The sequence below is a fragment of the Hordeum vulgare genome, chromosome 3H (genome assembly GCF_904849725.1).
Source record: "Hordeum vulgare subsp. vulgare chromosome 3H, MorexV3_pseudomolecules_assembly, whole genome shotgun sequence".
NCBI lineage: Eukaryota > Viridiplantae > Streptophyta > Magnoliopsida > Poales > Poaceae > Hordeum > Hordeum vulgare.
In genome coordinates this window covers 410,160,581-410,183,812 of record NC_058520.1, presented here as the reverse complement: position 1 = coordinate 410,183,812, position 23,232 = coordinate 410,160,581, and the positions used below count along the sequence as shown (strand labels likewise).

General features: G+C 44.9%; 1 pseudogene; it reads right to left on the bottom strand.

Moving 5' to 3' along the window:
- Nucleotides 1-12,045: 12,045 nt before the first annotated feature.
- LOC123441804 lies at nucleotides 12,046-12,879 on the bottom strand (annotated as a pseudogene).
- Nucleotides 12,880-23,232: the final 10,353 nt, after the last annotated feature.

Here is a 23,232-nt window from a genome sequence, read left to right as displayed (position 1 = left end):
TAGCAACCAACTGCCGAAAAAAACACCATTCAAAGTTTATAGAAGAGGAAAGAGCGTTTAGTATATCAAACCATCGACCGAACGGCTGACAAGAAAATACAAGTCATAACCAACCAAACATAACCTGAACCGAGCACTGACAAGCACCACTAGGGCTAAAACTAGACAAAACAAAAACAGCTCAGGGAGGAGCCAGTAGCTAGCGTCAGCTTTAATCTGAGTTATGAGTAATGATCTGGGGAGTCAAGATGGAATGTACTTGTTATAAAAAATCAAACAGCTTGTAGTGGCAGCAGCATATAAGGAAGTGTAAATCCAACCTAGACGCCAGAACTTGAGCAAAAAAGCAAGACCGAAACCTCCACCAAAAACTGAAAGCGAACTAAGGACTCCTAACCCTAGGTTTGTCATAAACAATAAGCATTTGAAGTCATAAAACCGTGAAATTTACATGTAATTTTTTTAATTATTTACACAAGTTAACCAGTTAACCAGGCTTGCTCAGATATGGAAGATCTCTTGTAAAGTACAAGATCAAAGATAAAAAAGCCTTTGCCTATTTTCTTGATCTTTTAAACTACCATCTTTAAATTAATGAAGAAGGAGAGGTAAGACGATCAGTTCAGATGAAGGTAAAGTGGCAAACAGGGTGGTTTCGTCTGTACATGTACCAGAGAGCCATAAGTAACTGTATTTTCTAAGTAAAGAGATGATTAGTCCATTTGGATGTCAAAAATGGAACATCCCTACGGAATGGAACAACTCCAAGAAAAGTGAACTGGTAAAGAGGACAATGTTTAGATCAATGAGATTTATTCATCTTATCCTTATCAGTTAGGATATTTTAAAGAGCATTGAAACTAGTAATAGGCTTCAATCTCATTAAAATGAAATAATTACTCAAACAAAAGGATCGCATTATAATTCACTATCACATAATGCAGAACTAAAGACAGATGTGAGTACATCAAAATCTTGATATCCACACCCATGGAAAAAGTTGACAGAACCAGCAACTGATCCGCAATAAATACAATGATCATCATCACAATAATCAGTGTGCGGATCGGGAAACTAGCACCAAGTAGAACTTTGACTAATAAACAGTGATCCATAAATATACTTGCAAATGAGAAACTGTAAATGTGCCATATTCATTAACTTAAGCCAATCAAGATTTGAAAGTTACAACACCTGTTTCTCACTTCACCACTGTTGAACAACGAAAATTAACACCAATAGGTCTGTTTCTGGTCTATTTTACGAATTATGATTTCTGTTAATTCATGCTTTAAGAGAGAAAAAATTCATCAAACACGCCTAAACGTCTGGTCAGTGTAGCTATAAACAAACATTTGTGATTTAGCTACTAGCAATGATAAAGTCAATACACCATGAGAGAAGTTTCCACCCTCAAAATATTGCAGAGAACCTAAGTGCAGAGAAATCCCAGGGGGAGGGGAGATAAAAGTTTTCTATAACAAGCCACATCTACAGCACCATATTTTCCTTCTTTTTTTCTTTGCGGGGGGATACAGCACCATATTTTTCACAAAAATAAACATCAAGCTTCTCTAATCAGTCATCGGAGTTGCATCAAGGATCTTTTTCTAGATATATCGCAGTCACATGACAAAGGAAAAGTTTAGATATGAAATCAGGGTAATTAAGTTGCAATGAGCATTCACAGAAAATTAGCACAAATCGACATTACATCTAGCTAGTGCTGCGAATCCGACCACCAACCCACCAAACGACACAAATCTACCACCCCAAATCCTGAACAGAGCAGGAAATCCAACGGATCTCCGAAGAGGTGGCCTAGACGCCGGATCCATCCATCGCACGATGGGCCTAAGAAACCGTCTATTCACCTCAGAGGTCAGAGGAGCAGGGCAAACAGAAGCACCCAAACCGACGCGGGGCTGACAGGGGCCCTTTCTTTACCTCTGGAGAAGCCGCTCCTGCCGGCGGGGAAGGGCTTGACCTCGCCATCGGACTCCTCGTCCACGAACCCCTCGAACATCAATCAGCAGCAGCACATGAACAACATAAGCAATCAGCAGTGGCAGAGCACAGCAGCAGCAGCAACAATAAGCAATTAGCAACAGCATCACATGAACATCAATCAGCAGCAGCAACACGTGAACAACGTAAGCAATCAGCAGAGGCAGAGCATAGCAGCAGCAGCACTTGAGGAGCAACAACAGGCCAGCAACTCAACAATAAATCAAAGCAGAAGAGATGAAAGAGGTCTAGGTTACCTTGGTCGCCGTTGGAAGGAGAGGCTGCTGCAGTTCAGGACTTGCTCCGATGAGAGGCTATCAAGCACGCCTTCGGGTAGTTCCCTGAACCAGGCCTGAATAGAATTGCACAACATGATTAACCCCTATGTTTTCGCCGGGCAGAGGTACCAAATGTGTGAAAACCCAAAACATATATAATTTGAAGAGCTAAGGGTGTGAGGGAATTGATTGTAATTATGTCATTAGTATCAGAGTAGCATTATTTTCTGTCAGAAAAGAAGTTCATTAGGATGCAAAATTTAAGAATGGCCGATTGTGTGTGTGGTATTAGACTCTTGGGACTTGGACCCTTAAATCTTAATGAGGCATTTTTATTTTGCAAATTAAAAGTAGAGAATTACCAATAGTAATATGCGTTCAATGATTACTAAAAACAGTACTCTGAAATATTCTAAGGAACCCAATCATGCAGAAGTGTCACCAACAAATTTGGGAGTTCCATTACTTCAGCTAGTAGAAGCCTAGAAGGTATATTATTTCTGAAGCATGATATCACATTGTACTAAATTATAAACCCATTCAAGTAAGTAAATATTCTGCATGTCCATTATACGAGTTATTTGCATAGAAGGCACGAACAAATTATAAACCATAGAAATGAATCCTACATTCAGGTACGTCACTTCTGGTTGGCACTGCAATCTGCAGTAGAACTACTTTGTATTCAGAATCCAATTCCTTGTTTTCCACAAGAAATTTATCAAAGGCCAACACCTTTTGCAGGAATCCTTTAATCATGTCTAGCCGGTCCACACCAAGTATTACCTATCACATTAGCAAACAAAAAAGATTGCTTAGATGTAGATGGATGGATTGTTGGGGAACGTCGCATGGGAAACAAAAATTTTCTTACGCGCACGAAGACCTACCATGGTGATGTCCATCTACGAGTGGGATGTGTGATCTATGTACCCTTGTAGACCGTACAGCAGAAGCGTTAGTGAACGCGGTTGATGTAGTGTAACGTCCTCACGTCCCTCGATCCGCCCCGCGAACCGTCCCGCGATCAGTCCCACGATCTAGTGCCGAACGGACGGCACCTCCGCGTTCAGCACACGTACAGCTCGACGATGATCTCGGCCTTCATGATCCAGCAAGAGAGACGGAGAGGTAGAAGAGTTCTCCGGCAGCGTGACGGCGCTCCGGAGGTTGGTGGTGATCTTATCTCAACAGGGCTCCGCCCGAGCTCCGCGGAAACACGATCAAGAGGAAAAACCGTGGAGGTATGTGGTCGGGCTGCCGTGGAAAAGTCGTCTCAAATCAGCCGTAAAACCTCCGTATATATAGGGGGAAGAGGGGGAGCCTTGCCTTGGGGTCCAAGGACCCCTACGGGTTTCGGCCGAGCCAAGGGGGGCAGCCCTCCCCTTCCAAACCGAGTCCAACTAGGTTTGGAAGGAGGAGTCCTTCCCTCTTTTCCCACCTCCTCTTTTTTTTCTCTTTGATTTTCTTCCTATGGCGCATAGGGCCTTCTTGGGCTGTCCCACCAGCCCACTAAGGGCTGGTGTGCCACGCCCAAGGCCTATGGGCTTCCCCGGGGTGGGTTGCCCCTCCCCCCCCCCCCGGTGAACTCCCGGAACCCATTCGTTATTCCCGGTACATTCCCGATAACTCCGAAAACCTTCCGGTAATCAAATGAGGTCATCCTATATATCAATCTTTGTTTCCGGACCATTCCGGAAACCCTCGTAACGTCTGTGATCTCATCCGGGACTCCGAACAACATTCGGTAAGCAACCATATAACTCAAATACGCATAAAACAACGTCGAACCTTAAGTGTGCAGACCCTGCGGGTTCGAGAACTATGTAGACATGACCCGAGAGACTCCTCGGTCAATATCCAGTAGCGGGACCTAGATGCCCATATTGGATCCTACATATTGTATGAAGATCTTATCGTTTGAACCTCAGTGCCAAGGATTCATATAATCCCGTATGTCATTCCCTTTGTCCTTCGGTATGTTACTTGCCCGAGATTCGATCGTCAGTATCCGTATACCTATTTCAATCTCGTTTACCGGCAAGTCTCCTTACTCGTTCCGTAATACAAGATCCCGCAACTTACACTAAGTCACATTGCTTGCAAGGCTTGTGTGTGATGTTGTATTACCGAGTGGGCCCCGAGATACCTCTCCGTCACACGGAGTGACAAATCCCAGTCTCGACCCATACTAACTCAATGAACACCTTCGGAGATACCTGTAGAGCATCTTTATAGTCACCCAGTTACGTTGCGACGTTTGATACACACAAAGTTTTCCTACGGTGTCAGTGAGTTATATGATCTCATGGTCATAGGAACAAATACTTGACACGCAGAAAACAGTAGCAACAAAATGACACGATCAACATGCTACGTCTATTAGTTTGGGTCTAGTCCATCACGTGATTCTCCTAATGACGTGATCCAGTTATCTAGCAACAACACCTTGTTTATAATCAGAAGACACTGACTATCTTTGATCAACTGGCTAGCCAACTAGAGGCTTGCTAGGGACACTGTTTTGTCTATGTATCCACACATGTATATAAGTCTTCATTCAATACAATTATAGCATGGATAATAAACGATTATCTTGATACAGGAATTATAATAATAACTATATTATTATTGCCTCTAGGGCATAATTCCAACAGTCTCCCACTTGCACTAGAGTCAATAATCTAGCCCTCACATCATCATGTGAATTACATTGTAATAAATCTAACACCCATACAGTTCTGGTGTTGATCATGCTTTGCCCGTGGAAGAGGTTTAGTCAGCGGGTCTGCTACATTCAGATCCGTGTGCACTTTGCATATATTCACGTCCTCCCCTTCGACGTAGTCGCGGATGAGGTTGAAGCGTCGTTTGATGCGTCTGAACTTCTTGTGAAACCGTGCTTCCTTTGCTAAGGCAATGTCACCCGTGTTGTCACAGAACAAGGTTATTGGATTCAGTGCACTTGGCACCACTCCAAGATCCGTCATGAACTGCTTCATCCGACACCCTCCTTAGCTGCCTCCGAGGCAGCCATGTACTCCGCTTCACATGTAGAATCTGCTACGACGCTTTGCTTGGAACTGCACCAGCTTACCGCACCCCCATTAAGAATAAATACTTATCCGGTATGCGACTTAGAGTTGTCCGGATCTGTGTCGAAGCTTGCATCGACGTAACCTTTTACGGTGAGCTCTTTGTCACCTCCATACACGAGAAACATCTCCTTAGTCCTTTTCAGGTACTTCAGGATATTCTTGACCGCCGTCCAGTGATCCACTCCTGGATTACTCTGGAACCTACCTGCCATACTTATGGCCAGGCTAACATCCGGTCTAGTGCATAGCATTGCATACATGATAGAACCTATGGCTGAAGCATAGGGGACGGTGCTCATATGCTCTCTATCCTCATCAGTTGCTGGGCACTGAGTCTTACTCAATCTCGTACCTTGAAAAACTGGCAAGAACCCTTTCTTGGACTGTTCCATTTTGAACCTCTTCAAAACTTTATCAAGGTATGTGCTTTGTGAAAGTCCTATCAGGCGTTTTGATCTATCCCTGTAGATCTTAATGCCTAGACTGTAAGCAGCTTCTCCTAGGTCCTTCATAGAGAAAATTTTATTCAAGTAATCCTTTATGCTCTCCAAAAACTCTACGTTGTTTCCAATCAGCAATATGTCATCCACATATAATATTAGAAACGCCACAGAGCTCCCACTCACTTTCTTGTAAATACAAGATTCTCCAACCACTTGTATAAACCCAAATGCTTTGATCACCTCATCAAAGCGTTTGTTCCAACTCCGAGATGCTTGCACCAGTCCATAAATGGATCGTTGGAGCTTGCACACCTTGTTAGCATTCTTAGGATCGACAAAACCTTCGGGTTGCATCATATACAACTCTTCCTTAAGGAAACCGTTAAGGAACACCGTTTTGACATCCATCTGCCAGATTTCATAATCGAAAAATGCAGCTATTGCTAACATGATTCTGACGGACTTAAGCATCGCTACGGGTGAGAATGTCTCATCGTAGTCACCTCCTTGAACCTGTGAAAAACCCTTTGCCACAAGTCGAGCTTTATAAACGGTCACATTACCGTCAGCGTCCGTCTTCCTCTTAAAGATCCATTTGTTCTGAATAGCCTTACGGCCCTTAGGTAGTACTTCCAAAGTCCACACTTTGTTCTCATACATGGATCCTATCTCGGACTTCATGGCATCTAGCCATTTGTTGGAATCTGGGCCCACCATTGCTTCTTCATAATTTGCAGGTTCATTGTTGTCTAACAACATGATTGACAAGACGGGATTACCGTACCACTCTAGAGCAGCACGTGGTCTCGTCGACCTGCGTGGTTCGGCAGAAACTTGAACCGGAGTTTCATGATCATGATCATTAACTTCCTCCTCAACCGGCGTCGCAACGACAGAGGTTTCCCCTTGCCCTGCGCCACCATCCAGAGGGATGAGAGGTTCAACAACCTCATCAAGTTCTATCTTCCTCCCACTAAATTCTCTCGAGAGACACTCCTTCTCGAGAAAAGCTCCGTTTTTAGCAACAAACACTTTGCCCTCGGATTTGATATAGAAGGTGTACCCAACTGTCTCTTTTGGGTAACCTATGAAGATGCACTTTTCCGCTTTGGGTTCTAGCTTTTCAGGCTGAAGGTTTTTGACATAAGCATCACATCCCCAAACTTTAAGAAACGACAACTTTGGCCTTTTGCCATACCACAGTTCGTATGGTGTCATCTCAACGGATTTTGATGGTGCCCTATTTAAAGTGAATGCAGCTGTTTCTAATGCATAACCCCAAAATGATAACGGCAAATCGGTAAGAGACATCATAGATCGCACCATCTCTAATAAAGTACGATTACGACGTTCGGACACACCATTACGCTGTGGTGTTCCAGGCGGTGTCAACTGTGAAACAATTCCACATTGTCTTAAGTGAGCACCAAACTCGAAACTCAGATATTCACCCCCACGATCAGACCGTATGAACTTGATCTTCTTGGTACGATGATTTTCAACTTCACTCTGAAATTGCTTGAACTTTTCAAATGTTTCAGACTTGTGCTTCATTAAGTAGACATAACCATATCTACTCAAATCGTCAGTGAAGGTGAGAAAATAACGATATCCGCCGCGTGCCTCTACGCTCATCGGACCACACACATCGGTATGTATGATTTCCAACAAGTCACTTGCACGCTCCATTGTTCCGGAGAACGGAGTTTTAGTCATCTTGCCCATGAGGCATGGTTCGCACGTGTCAAGTGAATCAAAGTCAAATGACTCCAAAAGCCCATCGGCATGGAGTTTCTTCATGCGCTTTACACCAATATGACCTAAGCGGCAGTGCCACAAAAATATGGCGCTATCATTGTTAACTCTAACTCTTTTGGTCTCAATGTTATGTATGTGTGTATCGCTATCAAGGTTCAATATGAACAATCCTCTCACATTGGGTGCATGACCATAAAAGATGTTACTCATAGAAATAGAACAACCATTATTCTCTGACTTAAAAGAGTAACCGTCTCGCAATAAACAAGATCCAGATATAATGTTCATGCTCAACGCAGGCACTAAATAACAATGATTCAAGTTCATAACTAATCCTGATGGTAACTGAAGTGAAACTGTGCCGACGGCGATTGCATCAACCTTGGAACCATTTCCTACGCGCATCGTCACTTCATCTTTCGCCAGCCTTCGTCTATTCCGCAGTTCCTGTTTCGAGTTGCAAATATGAGCAACAGAACCGGTATCGAATACCCAGGCACTACTACGAGAGCCGGTTAAGTACACATCAATAACATGTATATCAAATATACCTGATTTTTCTTTGGCCGCCTTCTTATCAGCTAGATACTTGGGGCAATTGCGCTTCCAGTGACCCATACCCTTGCAATAGTAACACTCCGTTTCAGGCTTAGGTCCAGCTTTGGGTTTCTTCGTCGGATTGGCAACAGGCTTGCCGATCTTCTTTGATTTACCCTTCTTGCCTTTGCCGTTTCTCTTGAAACTAGTTGTCTTATTCACCATCAACACTTGATGTTCTTTACGGAGTTCAGACTCTGCGACTTTCAGCATCGCAAACAACTCGCCGGGTGACTTGTTCATCCCTTGCATGTTGTAGTTCAACACAAAGCCTTTATAGCTTGGCGGCAGTGATTGAAGGATTCTGTCAGTGATAGCCTCTTGCGGGAGTTCAATCCCCAGCTCAGCTAGACGGTTTGAGTACCCAGACATTTTGAGCACATGTTCACTGACAGACGAGTTCTCCTCCATCTTGCAAGCATAGAATTTATCGGAGGTCTCATACCTCTCGATCCGGGCGTTCTTCTGAAATATAAACGTCAACTCCTAACGCAGCATTAAGGACATAATCCTTCTTACATTTTGAGCACATTGAACTATTTTGAGCACATTGAACTATTGAGTAGTCCTCCTTACGTGCTAACCAAGCGTTCTTAACATCCTGATCAGCCGTAGCGGGTGGTTCATCTCCTAATGCAACATTTAGGACATAATCCTTCTTCCCAGCTTGTAAGATTAGCTTAAGATTACGAGCCCAGTCTACAAAGTTGCTTCCATCATCTTTCAACTTAGCTTTCTCTAGGAACGTATTAAAGTTCAGGATGACTGTCGCGTGAGCCATGATCTACAACACAAATATATTCAAAGTGGACTTAGACTATGTTCAAGATAATTAGAGTTTAACTTAATCAAATTACTCGCTAAACTCCCACTCAAAAAGTACATCTCTCTAGTCATTTGAGTGGTTCATGATCCACTTACACTAGCTCAAGTCCGATCATCATGTGAGTTGAGCATAGTTTCAGTGGTAAGCATCCCCATGCTAATCATATCATCTATATGATTCATGATCGACCTTTCGGTCTCATGTGTTCCGAGGCCATGTTTGCACATGCTAGGCTCGTCAAGCTTAACCCGAGTGTTCCGCGTGCGCAACTGTTTTGCACCCGTTGTATGTGAACGTTGAGTCTATCACACCCGATCATCACGTGGTGTCTCAAAACGACGAACTGTAGCAACAATGCACAGTCGGGGAGAACACAATTTTGTATTGAAATTTTATTGAGAGATCACCTCATAATGCTACCGTCGTTCTAGGCAAAATAAGGTGCATAAAAGGATTAACATCACATGCAATTCATAAGTGACATGATATGGCCATCATCACGTGCTCCTTGATCTCCATCACCAAGCACCGGCACGATCTTCTTGTCACCGGCGCCACACCATGATCTCCATCAACGTGTCGCCATCGGGGTTGTCGTGCTACTCATGCTATTACTACTAAAGCTACATCCTAGCAAAAGAGTAAATGCATCTGCAAGCACAAACGTTAGTATAAAGACAACCCTATGGCTCCTGCCGGTTGCCGTACCATCGACGTGCAAGTCGATATTATCTATTACAACGTAATCATCTCATACATCCAATATATCACATCACATCGTTGGCCATATCACATCACAAGCATACCCTGCAAAACAAGTTAGACGTCCTCTAATTTTGTTGTTGCATGTTTTACGTGGTGACCATGGGTATCTAGTAGGATCGCATCTTACTTACGCAAACACCACAACGGAGATATCTGAGTTGCTATTTAACCTCATCCAAGGACCTCCTCAATCAAATCCGATTCAACTAATGTTGGAGAAACTGACACCCGCCAGTCATCTTTGAGCAACGGAGTTACTCGTAGCGATGAAACCAGTCTCTCGTAAGCGTACGAGTAATGTCGGTCCGAGCCGCTTCGATCCAACAATACCGCGGAATCAAGAAAAGACTAAGGAGGGCAGCAAAACGCACATCACCGCCCACAAAAACTTTTGTGTTCTACTCGAGAAGACATCTACGCATGAACCTAGCTCATGATGCCACTGTTGGGGAACGTCGCATGGGAAACAAAAATTTTCCGACGCGCACGAAGACCTATCATGGTGATGTCCATCTACGAGAGGGGATGTGTGATCTACGTACCCTTGTAGACCGTACAGCAGAAGCGTTAGTGAACGCGGTTGATGTAGTGGAACGTCCTCACGTCCCTCGATCCGCCCCGTGAACCGTCCCGCGATCAGTCCCACGATCTAGTGCCGAACGGACGGCACCTCCGCGTTCAGCACACGTACAGCTCGACGATGATCTCGGCCTTCTTGATCCAGCAAGAGAGACGGAGAGGTAGAAGAGTTCTCCGGCAGCGTGACGGCGCTCCGGAGGTTGGTGGTGATCTTATCTCAGCAGGGCTCCGCCCGAGCTCCGCAGAACCGCGATCTAGAGGAAAAACCGTGGAGGTATGTGGTCGGGCTGCCGTGGAAAAGTCGTCTCAAATCATCCCTAAAACCTCCGTATATGTAGGGGGAAGAGGGGGAGCCTTGCCTTGGGGTCCAAGGACCCCTAAGGGTTTCGGCCGAGCCAAGGGGGCAGCCCTCCCCTTCCAAACCGAGTCCAACTAGGTTTGGAAGGAGGAGTCCTTCCCTCTTTTCCCACCTCCTCTTTTTTTTCTCTTTGATATTCTTCCTATGGCGCATAGGGCGTTCTTGGGCTGTCCCACCAGCCCAATAAGGGCTGGTGTGCCACCCCAAGGCCTATGGGCTTCCCCGGGGTGGGTTGCCCCCCCCGGTGAACTCCCGGAACCCATTCGTCATTCCCGGTACATTCCCGGTAACTCCGAAAACCCTCCGGTAATCAAATGAGGTCATCCTATATATCAATATTCATTTCCGGACCATTCTGGAAACCCTCGTGACGTCCGTGATCTCATCCGGGACTCCGAACAACATTCGGTAACCAACCATATAACTCAAATACGCATAAAACAACGTCGAACCTTAAGTGTGCAGACCCTGCGCGTTCGAGAACTATGAAGACATGACCTGAGAGACTCCTTGGTCAATATCCAATAGCGGGACATGGATGCCCATATTGGATCCTACATATTCTACGAAGATCTTATCGTTTGAACCTCAGTGCCAAGGATTCATATAATACCGTATGTCATTCCCTTTCTCCTTCGGTATGTTACTTGCCCGAGATTCGATCATCAGTATCCGTATACCTATTTCAATCTCGTTTACCGGCAAGTCTCTTTACTCGTTCCGTAATAGAAGATCCCGCAACTTACACTAAGTCACATTGCTTGCAAGGCTTGTGTGTGATGTTGTATTACCGAGTGGGCCCCGAGATACCTCTCCGTCACACGGAGTGACAAATCCCAGTCTCGATCCATACTAACTCAACGAACACCTTCGGAGATACCTGTAGAGCATCTTTATAGTCACCCAGTTACGTTGCGACGTTTGATACACACAAAGTATTCCTCCGGTGTCAGTGAGTTATATGATCTCATGGTCATAGGAACAAATACTTGACACGCAGAAAATAGTAGCAACAAAATGACACGATCAACATGCTACATCGATTAGTTTGGGTCTAGTCCATCACGTGATTCTCCTAATGACGTGATCCAGTTATCAAGCAACAACACGTTGTTTATAATCAGAAGACACTGACTATCTTTGATCAACTGGCTAGCCAACTAGAGGCTTGCTAGGGACAGTGTTTTGTCTATGTATCCACACATGTATATAAGTCTTCAATCAATACAATTATAGCATGGATAATAAACGATTATCTTGATACAGGAATTATAATAATAACTATATTATTATTGCCTCTAGGGCTTAATTCCAACATGGATGGATGGATGTAGATAGATGGATGGATGTTCCTGGGCACCCATCCCTCGAGCTCGAAGGTCCAGAAGTACTTGACCTTGATGAGCCACACGAGGATGCATATGAGGCCGATGATCATGGTGAGCGCCTCGCCGAACTCGTTGAGCTTCTTTTTTAGCGGCGTGTCGTCGTCCTCCTGCAAGGCCTCGTGGATCTGCGAGTGGATCTTGCCAATCTCGGTTGCCATCCCGGTATGCACGACGAGGCAGACGGCGCTTCCATTGACGACGGTGGTGCCCGCGAACACCATGCAGTCCTTGGCCTGGATGCCGGCATCGTCGGCCGGCACGGCGTGGGCCGTCTTGTTAACGGAGTTGGTCTCGCCGGTGAGCTACCCGTGCTCGACCCGGAGGTTCGACAAGACGAGCCTGAGGATGCACATGTCGGCATGGACCTTGTCCCCTACGCGGACCATGACGACGTCCCTCAGGACGAGGTCGCGCGCGGGGAGGGCGGGCGCCCACTCGGCGTCGCGGAGCACGGCGGCGTGGTCGGATTGGATCTGGCGCAGCGCCTCGAGCGCCTTCTCGGCGCTGGTCTCCTGCCAGACCCCGACGGCGGCGTTGACGACGAGGATCAGGAAGATGACGAGCGGCTCGACGAAGGCCGGGATCGTGAGCGCGCTGGCCGACGAGGAGAGCGCCTATGCGAATGAGACGGCCTCGGCGGCGAGGGGGATGCGCACCAGCGTGTCCTCGAACTGCTGCGCCACGAGCTGCAGCACCGAGGGCCCCGGGTGGTCGAGCAGCTCGTTGGGCCCGTGCGCGCGCAGCCGCGCAGCCGCCTCCGACGAGGACAGCCCGCAGTCCATGTCCTCAAACGAGGTGGTGGGGATAGGGAGGGGGGCGGGGATGGGGAGGGGGAGGAGGTGGCGGCGGCGGCGAGGAGATGGGGACTAGGGAGGAAGGGTGGGATGGGGTGATCTGACCTAGGGTTTGGGCTGCTTTTTTTAGTTTTTTTTCTGTAGATAGATGGATGGATGGATGTGGGATGAAGAGATGGATGGATGGATGGATGGGCGCCATGTCATCGATCTGTGGGAAGGGTTTTGATTGGTTCGGAAAATCAGTGATTTAAAATACTCCCTTCGTCCCAAAATAATTGTCTCAACTTTGTACTAGCTCTAGTACAAACTTGTACTAAGCTTGAGACACTTATTTTGGGACGGAGGGGGTAGTTTGCAAATACTAAAAATAGAGGAATCTATGTTTTGGGCACATAGATGATGTGGAAAAAATTCAAGTCATCAGGATATTTCCTATCTAGTACCTCCTTCACAAAGCTATTAGCTGAACACAAACTTTGGAAATTTGATGAGAAAGATTTACTAGGCAAATCCTTACGAAAGTTTTCATGAGACAATGATTTGGATAGGAAAGAGTGCCCTCAAAATATGAGGGTAATCAAAGAAATAGAAATAGCACTTCCTTCACAAAGTGCTATTCTAAACAGAATAGAAAAATGAATATTGTTGAATTGTTTTTGAACTGTGGAAGGAAAGGTTTTCACATATTTGAGAAATATATGATCCAAAGTATTTATGAGAGTTTTTCGAGAATTTTTGGAATGACAGAATAGTAGGTTGCTTCACAAACTAGCATGAGGTGGGATAGAATGGACCCACGAGTGACATGTTAACATAGTTAGAACATGTTACGACATTTTTACAATCATCGTAAAAGTTATGACGATCTCATCTTATGTGGTTACGACGTTTTTGACTCACATCGTCATAATTTATATGTAGATTTGATCCCCTCAAGTGGTTTACGACGATCTCGGATGAAATTGTAATAGATTTATGACGAATTCATCAACGACATCTTAAAAAACGTCATGTATGAGCATATTTCTTGTAGTGGGCATACCCTTCTTCGCTCCATCGCTCTCCTGCCACAGCATACACCACCGAACCCTAGTGCCATCGCTGGTAGTCTCGTCGCCGGTGAGGAAGAGCTTCACTGCCTCAACTTCTCCGTCGCCGGAACCATGCCGGAGTCAGACCATCTTCGTCCGCCGCCGCCGTAGACGTCCTGTGTCGCCGGGTTAGGGTGCATTGGACACGCAACTAAAGAGCTTCTCCACACACAACTTTCTATGTTCTTCGTGTGCACCTTCCAGGGTAAATAAATCCCATTTTTACAGCAAGTTAGATCTAAAATTTTACATCTTCTATGTGAAATCTGTTTTTCCTCAAGAAACGATAAGCTCTTGATTCCTCAAACACTGCCTATCACCACATCATTGATCAACTATGCTAAGCATCTAAGATTTTCACGAGATTCCTCAATTGTGCGAATTTTCGGATCTGTACAACTCTGGAACCCAAGAACAGTATGCTTAGGCAAATTCCTCAACCACTGGTTATATTCCTCAAACTGTCAAACTTTTTCATTTTCCTCAAATCTGAGAACGCATATGACCTCTCCAAATTCCTCGCAGCTATACTATGTTCACAGGTACACACATGTCAGCTGATGAATCTCTCGGTTCTCATCACATTAACTCATTTGCAGCGTTTCTGGAAGAAACTCTTCAAGGCTCATCAGAATCCTCAAGAGTTCAAACTCATCAGCAAAATCCTCAACTGAAGAAAATTTAGGTTGACAGAAAACGGAAGGGAGGAAAGAAACTTGAGCAAAACACAGCTGTGGATATCCCTGAGGATATTTACTTGGACTACTGCACGCCTGATGAAAATGAGACAATGGACAAGAGAAAAATACGGCTGCAGAAGATAGAACGCCGATGGGCAAAGGAATGGAAGGAATACAGGTTTGTGACTGCCAAGTATGCGAAGAAATTCGCTCTGAAGCCCCCTGGCAGACGGGCCCCACTTGAGGATCATCAAGTAGCACATCCCTCAAGCCTCAAGACCATTGATGACTATCCAGGTGAGAAGGGAAAACATCTGGCTAAGCTGAAGAAGCAGGCAGAAGCTGCAGTGAGGAAATTCAATGAATCCTCAGCTGCTGCTACTTCCTCTGCCGCTGAGACCTCTGGTTCACCAATTCCTCAACCACACTCTGTGCCGTCAAAGCCAAGGGCTCCAAAGCCTCAAGAGAAGTCTGCTCAGGCTTCAGTCACAAAACCCTCAACACCAAAACCATCTGCGTCAAAGCCCTCAGTACCAAAATCATCAGCTCCACCTCCAAAGCCTCAAGAGAAACCAGTACAGAAGCAGGTCATGAAGCCTACGACCGCCAGCTCCAGCTCCTCACTCCCAGCTGCAACCAGCTTGGAGACAAAGTCTTCACCACCTCCTGCGAAGACTTTGGTAACTGCTAAACTTGCAACTCTGCCAAGCCCCAGCAAAATCATCACCGTCCCATCTGCATCAGATGACAGTGATGAATACGATGATCAAACCCTGCAAGCCATCATCAGAAACAAGCAGGAAAGAGTAGCTCAAGCATCAGGCAGTGCCATTCCTTTGTTCATGGACCCCAAGGTCCTCCTTGACTACATCAACATCTGGTATGAGGACCCAAACACTCCGCTTGATGATTTGAAACTTCCCCCTGGCATCAGCCACATGGTGGCCACTTTCATAAATGAAGCCAAGTGGAAAGAACAGCAGGCCAGGTAGGCCAAAGTTGCAAAGATTAAAAAGGAGAAATTCCTCAGGCAGAATCTCCTCAAATTGACTCCTGATGCACTGGTGACAACACAGGCAGAGCTGAAGAAATTGACTGACAAGTACGCCAAGCTGTCTGATCGAAAAAGCCTCAAGAGCAATTTCATCAAGCTGGCCACTAGTGCTGTTGATGACTACAACAAGAGAGCTGCACCCCCAGCACCAACTCCTCAGCCCTTGATTGAGGAGCCAGCAGATGAATCTCCTCATGATGAGGAAACTCCTCAAGCTGAGGAAGTACACCAAGAGCGCCGTGTTGATGAACCTGTTATTGAAGAAATCATCATGGAAACTCCAGCTGATGAATTTGCTGCAGCTGATGAGACTGCCCCTGACCCAGTTGCTTCGCCAAAGCAAGCTGATGACTCTGTTCCAGCTGGTTCCTCAATACCAGCTGAAGAATTTGTCAAGAAAACCCCTTCACCAAAAGCTTCAACGGTGAAGAAGATGACTCCGTCTGCATCAGACGTGAAGAAAACCAGGGCTGCTGAGAAGGAAGCCAAGAAGAGAAAGGCCTCCTCGGCAGAAGAAGAAACAGAGGCCAAGCGCCTCAAAGCACTTGAAGAAACTACTCCTCTGGACCCTATGCCACTGAATATTGATCCTTACTATGAAATGAGCATCATTGATGATCCAGCGAAAAAGGCAGATGAGGAAATGAAAGATGTCGCCTCTTACACTGATGAGGAAATTCAGATAGACGACAGTCCTCAACCTTTCAATCCTCAAACAGAAAATGTTCAAGCATCAGCTGCATCAGCTGATGAAACTGCCTCTGCTACCAAGCCAGCTGAGGAAGAACAAACTGAAAATCCTCAAGCTGATGAAATTCAACTCTGAGTAGAATCCTCAAGATGAGGAACAGGCTGATCCAACTCCTCCAACTGAGCAAGAAGCAGAAATTCCTCAGCCTGAAGCACAGCCAGCACCATCTCCTCAGCTTGAAGTACCAGCTGCTGAAATTCCTCACCCTGAGGAACATGCTGAAGAGAATGCACCTGCCCAAGACAATGCATTCGTTGTGCTCAACCCAGAGACTGCTATTGTTGTCTCCCCTCCTATTCCTCAGCAAAATCTTCAGCCAGTTCAGAGTCAGCCGTTCTCCAAGCGTCCAAAGTTTCAAAAGGAAAATTTCTTTGAAGAATGCATGTACTTCATCGGAGAGAACCCCTATGACAAGCCTCAAATGAGGCATCTGAAGTTTTGGACTAGGACTCAGATGAACTACTATGCCTCTGTGCTCTGTGGACGAAACAAGATATTCCAGCACAGGCATATTCATCATGTTGAGCTTGAAGCAATACCGTGCCTGGAGCCAGTGCTTCATGATGCAGGTTTACCCCCAATGTGCTCCGACATATCTGACTGGAACAACGAGTTAATTCTTCAGTTCTATGCCACTCTTCACATATCTGGCAACCCTGAAGACATTAACACATGGGTGTTTGATTGGATGACCCAAAACACTCACTACAAGGCTCCTGCTACTGAACTCCTCAGAGAACTGCCCGTACCAATTCCCTCAGATGATGTTGTGAAGCTTTATGGTGAGCATGAGCTGCCAAATGGAATGATGGAAATCCTCATGAAGCCTTTGGCTGAAGGAAAATCTCCGAGAACAACCTTCCTCGTCCACGAGCTCAAGTACACACCCAGGTCTGTCTACATAATCCTGTGGAGTGTGCTCGCACCGATCAAAGGCCATGACGATGAAGAAGATGTTGTAGGCCTCATGAAGAATATCCTCTTCAACATCATTCATGGTATTCCTATCAACATCCATGATTTATTCTTGAGGACTTTGGCCGACAATGCTATCTGTCCTTTTGATCACAAGATATATGCCCCATGGATCATGAGATTCATCAGGACAAGGACAGGCATCAACTTTCTCGCTGAGTGCCAAAACCATGTTGGTTAAATTCCTCCTATCCGGGTCAACAAGAAGACTTCTGAGTCCATTGAAGGCAAAGGAAAATCTGTGATTGAAGAAGGCAGTAGGCCCCTTGATGGCCAGTTCAGAGAGCCAGAAGCTTATTCTTCATGGGATGATACTGAGACTCGTCCGGCAAGCCCTGTTCCTCCTCGCGTGATGAATACCAGAGAGCTCCTCCTCAGTCTTCACCAGAAGGTGGATCGCAACCACAAATGGGTCAAACGCCAGTTTGGTGCCATTGTGAAAACCCTCACTGAAACACAGAACTCTGTGAAGCTCAACCATCACTATCTGCATGAGGTTTTTGATCGCACCTGGGCTACACTTGCACATCTGAAGACTCAGACTGAGCTTGAAGAAATGGACTTTGAGCGAGACTTTGAATGGTCGTGGCCTCCCAAGAAGAAGTTCAGGCCTATTCCAGTGCTAGACCTTGAAGACAGCTCCTTTTCTTCATTCCGCACTGCTGAATCTGATGAAGAACAACTCGACACTGCTACCGGTCCAAGGAAGAAGACTACCCCCAAGAAGCATCACGGCTCTTCCTCAACCGCCAAGAAGTGAAGTCTTCACGGGCGTTAGTCCTCAGTTTGTCCCTTTTTGTCACTTGATGACAAAGGGGGAGAAACTTCAGAGTTAGTCTTCAAGCGGGATATTTTTGGGGCTTATGAACTATATTTAAGTCAAAAACTCTTGGCTCTTCTGAAGTTTTTATGTAATGAGTTGTCACTTAAGCCCGATGGTACTCTGACGCTTTTGAACGTTTTTCTTCGCATGCTTATTCCTCAAGTTTTAATGCACGCATGTTGGAATTCGTCAGATACCATCTCTCATCATGCATTTTCATTTTCTTAATATGATATGTTATATGTATGCATGATTTACAAGACTCAGGGGGAGATCTCCATGACATAAATCATCAATGTGCATTTGCTGTAAAAAGAAAAATCCTCAAGATATGCACATCTTCAGGGGGAGTCTCTCTGAATCTTGACTTCATATTCCTCAAAATGAGTATTTACACTTCATATTTTTGATCCCTGTTGAAGACTTAACCTAATTGTCATCAACCACCAAAAAGGGGGAGCTTGTAAGTGCATCTAGTGCCCCTTAGTGATTTTGGTGGTTTGAAGACTTATAGGTTAAGTATCTAATGTGTTTGTAAGTGTACACAGGATCTATAAGTCATTGAGGAGTTTGAGATATTTGAAGAATATCGACCCCTAAAAATATATGTCTTCAGTTGAAGAAATTGGTCTGAAGCTGAAGAAATGAATCGCGAGGAATCTGCGATGAAATTGATATTCCTCATGAAGATACTGATATTGAGAAGTCCGGTGGTTCCTGAAGAAAATCATTCTGAAGAATTTGAAACATGAAGATTTACACTTTCTGTTTTACTTTCTTCGCATTTGAGTAATAGGGACACCGTACTGTTAAAGGGGGTCAAAGTTACACTATGGAACGAATTTCCTCATGATGCTCAACCCAAGCCTAATCCTACGAAAAGCCTCAAGTGAGGAATATGAGTGACATGAGGACTCTCACAGTTGAGGGTTCCGACCATTTCGATAGCCACGCCAAGTCACTGGTCTTATCCACTCCAACGGTCATATTATTTAAGGGCATTAGTGTCAAATCATGTCAGGATGCTCCCAGGCTATAAATAGCCACCCCCCACAACCACTAGTTGGTTGGCTGCTCCGTTAGAAACTGACACTTGTCATAAGAGCAACCCAAATTCCTCAGAGCCTTCGAGAGTAATTCATCAGTGAGGAAATACACCACCCACCGAAACCACAAACCAAACCTAGTGATTGAGCATCACTGAAGAAGTTGTTCCTGTGTGGGACTGAAGCCTTTTACCTTTGAGGACTATGCATCCTCCAGACGGTTAGGCGTCACGGTCTAGAGCTTTCCAGCAGTCAATTGTGGATCGCCGGGTGACCAAGTTTGTGAGGGTTTGGAAGTCTGCCCTGAAGACTTACCACGAGTGTTGGGCGAGGACTGTGTGTCCTTAGCTCAAGGAGAATACGGTAGGGACTGTGTGTCCCGGGACTGGGTGTCCTTTGGTTTCAATACAAAGCCTCTCCAAACAAGATGTACGACTGTCACAGCAGTTGGAACTGGGTCATCAACAACTGTCTTCACTGAGAAACGGGTTCTAATTCCTCAACTCTTTACTTTCCCCGTATTATGTGTTGATGACTTTCACTGTGACTGTTTGAAGAATTTGCTGAAGACTTTCTCTGAATTTCCTCAACCCCAAATTCTTCACGTTAGTTATCCCTCATCTGTATTCTGCGTGCCTGCTCACTGTGCAATCTGTTTTCACATTCTTCACTCTGAAAAACTGCTGTTGTGAAACTTTGCACTTCCGATCCTTTACTGTTTCCGCTATAAGTTAGTCATCAGTGAAGAATTTCCTCAAAAGGAATTTCCTCAGCGATGAAATTCTAAAAATCTCCTATTCACCCCCCCCCCTCTAGTCGATATAACGCACTTTCAGTCTTCGAGAGTTGTACTGGGTTGTAGGCGATCTTGATTGCACTCTCATTGTCGCAGTAGAGGGGCACATTCTTCATGTTGATGCCATAGTATCTCAGGGTTTGCTTCATCGATAGCAGTTGAGCATAGGACGATCCAACATCAATGTACTCAGCTTCGGCAGTGGAGAGAGAAACACAATTCTGCTTCTTTGAGGACCAGCAGACTAATGATCTTCCGAGGAAATGGCATGTGCCTGATGTTGACTTGCGATCCACACGGTCACCAGCATAATCAGAATCAGAATATCCAACGAGGTGAATATTTGATCCATTGGGGTACCACAATCCTAGTGTTGATGTGTGAGCTAAGTATCGAAGAATATGTTTCACAGCCTTATGGTGTGATTCCTTAGGTTTTGCTTGAAAACGATCACACATGCAAACACTAAGCATTATATCTGGCCTAGATGCACATAGATACAACAAAGAGCCATTCATCGAGCGATATACCTACTCATCGAAAGCTTTACCATTTTCGTCAGTGCAGAGGTGGTCGTTGGTAGGCATAGGAATCTTGACGCCTTTGCATTCATGCATTTTGAATTTCCTTAGAACGTCCTTGAGGTATTTCTCCTGAGATATGAATATGCCATTGCATTGTTGACGAATTTGAAGACCTAAGAATAATTTCAGCTCCCCCATCAAAGACATGTGATATTCTTCACTCATCATGTAAGCAAATTCATCACTGTAACGTTTGTCAGTACAACCAAAGATAATGTCGTTGACATATATTTGGCACACAAATAGTTCATTATCATAAGATTTTGTGAAAAGAGTTGGATCAAGTGAACCAGGTTTGAAGCCTTTCCTGATGAGGATTCCTTCAATGTGTCATACCACGCCCGAGGGGCTTGCTTGAGGCCATAAAGTGCCTTTTTGAGTATGAAGACTTTGTCAGGATGCTTCGGATCTTCAAAACCTGGGGGCTGAGCAACCTATACTTCTTCCTCAAGCTTACCCTGAGGAATGCACTTTTCACATCCATTTGATATAGAGTAATATTATGATGATTAGCATAAGCAAGTAGTAATTGAATAGCTTCAAGTCTAGCAATAGGTGGAAAAGTTTCATCGAAATCAATTCCTTCAACCTATGTGTAGCCTTGGGCTACAAGTCGTGCCTTATTCCTCACCACTTGACCATCCTCATGTTTCTTGTTTCGAAAAATCCACTTGGTGTCGATGATATTGTGCATGCGAGGATCTGGTCGTTTGACAAGTTCCCACACGTCCTTTGGCTTGAATTGAAGAAGTCCATCTTGCATGGCTTGAATCCACTAAGGTTCCATGAAGGCTTCATCAACTTTTGAGGGTTCTGTGATAAACACAAAGGAGGAATGCCCACAAAAGTTAACTAAATGTGAAGCTTTTCAGCAAGTGAGAGGACCTGGCGCATTGATGTCATCAAGGATTGTGTCAAGTTCCACTTCATTTGCAATCCTTGGATGAGTTGGTTGAAGAGTTTGGTTGGGCTGAGGAATTTGATCTGGAGCCATTTCCTCAGGTGCACCTGTCTGAATTTCATCAGTGTCGGGGACGATTTCTTCAGCAATTCCCTCAGTAGGAATGATATCTTCAATAGCTTTGAGCTTGATTGCTTCCTCAGGAGGTAATTTATCTAGCACAAGAGGTAATTGCTCTATTTGCGAACCATTAGTTTCATCGAACCACACATCTACAGTTTCAACAACCTTGTTGTGATAGGTGTTGAAGACTCTGTAGGTGTGTGAGTTCTTTCCGTAACCAAGCATAAAACCCCCGTGTGCTTTAGGTGCAAACTTTGAGCTATGGCGAGGATCTTTAATCCAGCATTTTGCACCAAAGACTTTGAAATAACTTACATTGGGTTTCTTGTCAGTGAGGAGTTCATATGAGGTTTTCTTGAGGAATTTGTGAAGATATACCTTGTTGATGATGTGGCAAGCAGTGTTGATTGCTTCAGGCCAGAAACGACGAGGAGTTTGATATTCTTCAAGCATAGTCCATGCCATTTCAACCAGAGTCTTGTTCTTGCGTTCAACGATGCCATTTTGTTGAGGAGTACAAGGAGCAGATAATTCGTTAGTAATACCAAGTTCATTAAGATAATCATCAAGACCAATGTTTTTGAATTCTGTCCCATTATCACTTCTGATGTGTTTGATCTTGACACCGAATTTCGTTGAAGCCCTTGAGGAAAATCATTTGAAGACATCCTGCACTTCAGTTTTATACAAAATGATATGTACCCAAGTATATCGAGAATAGTCATCAACGATGACAAAGCCATATAAAGATGCTGCATTGGTTAGAGTGGCATAATCAGTAGGTCCGAACAGATCCATGTGAAGGAATTCAAACAGGCGAGTAGTAGTCATGATAGTCTTTGAGGGGTGTTTGGATCTGGTCATTTTTCGAGACCCACAAGCACCGCAGAGGTGGTCCTTGAAGAATTTGACTAATTCGATGCCAATGACATGCTTCTTCTTCGCTGATGACGAGTTGATGAATATACTTATCGCCCCTCATTGGTTACACCAAGTGGAAGGTGGAGATGTAGTCCGCAACAAGTTTCCCTTACACGGAGACTGTAAGGTTTACCGAACCAGGAGGACTCCGAGGATCAACAAGTAGGTGTCCGCTGCCTTGGCTCTAGCAAAAGACGTGGAGCTGCACACAGAACAAATAAATTTTCTCCCAACGAGTACAGAGAGGTTGTCAATCTCTACGGCCTTGTAGTTTGCAAAGGATCAAAACACAAGCGGGAATAGTGATAGTGATTGCAACGGAAAAGTAAATAAAAGCAGTAAATGGTGGAGGTGTAAGCAATGGTGGTAATATGGACCTGAGACACATGATGTTCAGTAGTGATGTCTCTCTCCCAAAAGACGATAAGCAACTATGCAAGGGTAAACAAATTACAGCTGGGCAATTGACATAATTATAAACGCACCGCAATGCTAATTATGCTACTTGAAAGTTAGAGTCTCAATAATAATGGGTAATACGCCAAGACAAGTAGACCGTTTATTCATCAGCATCTACTTACTAATCATCCACC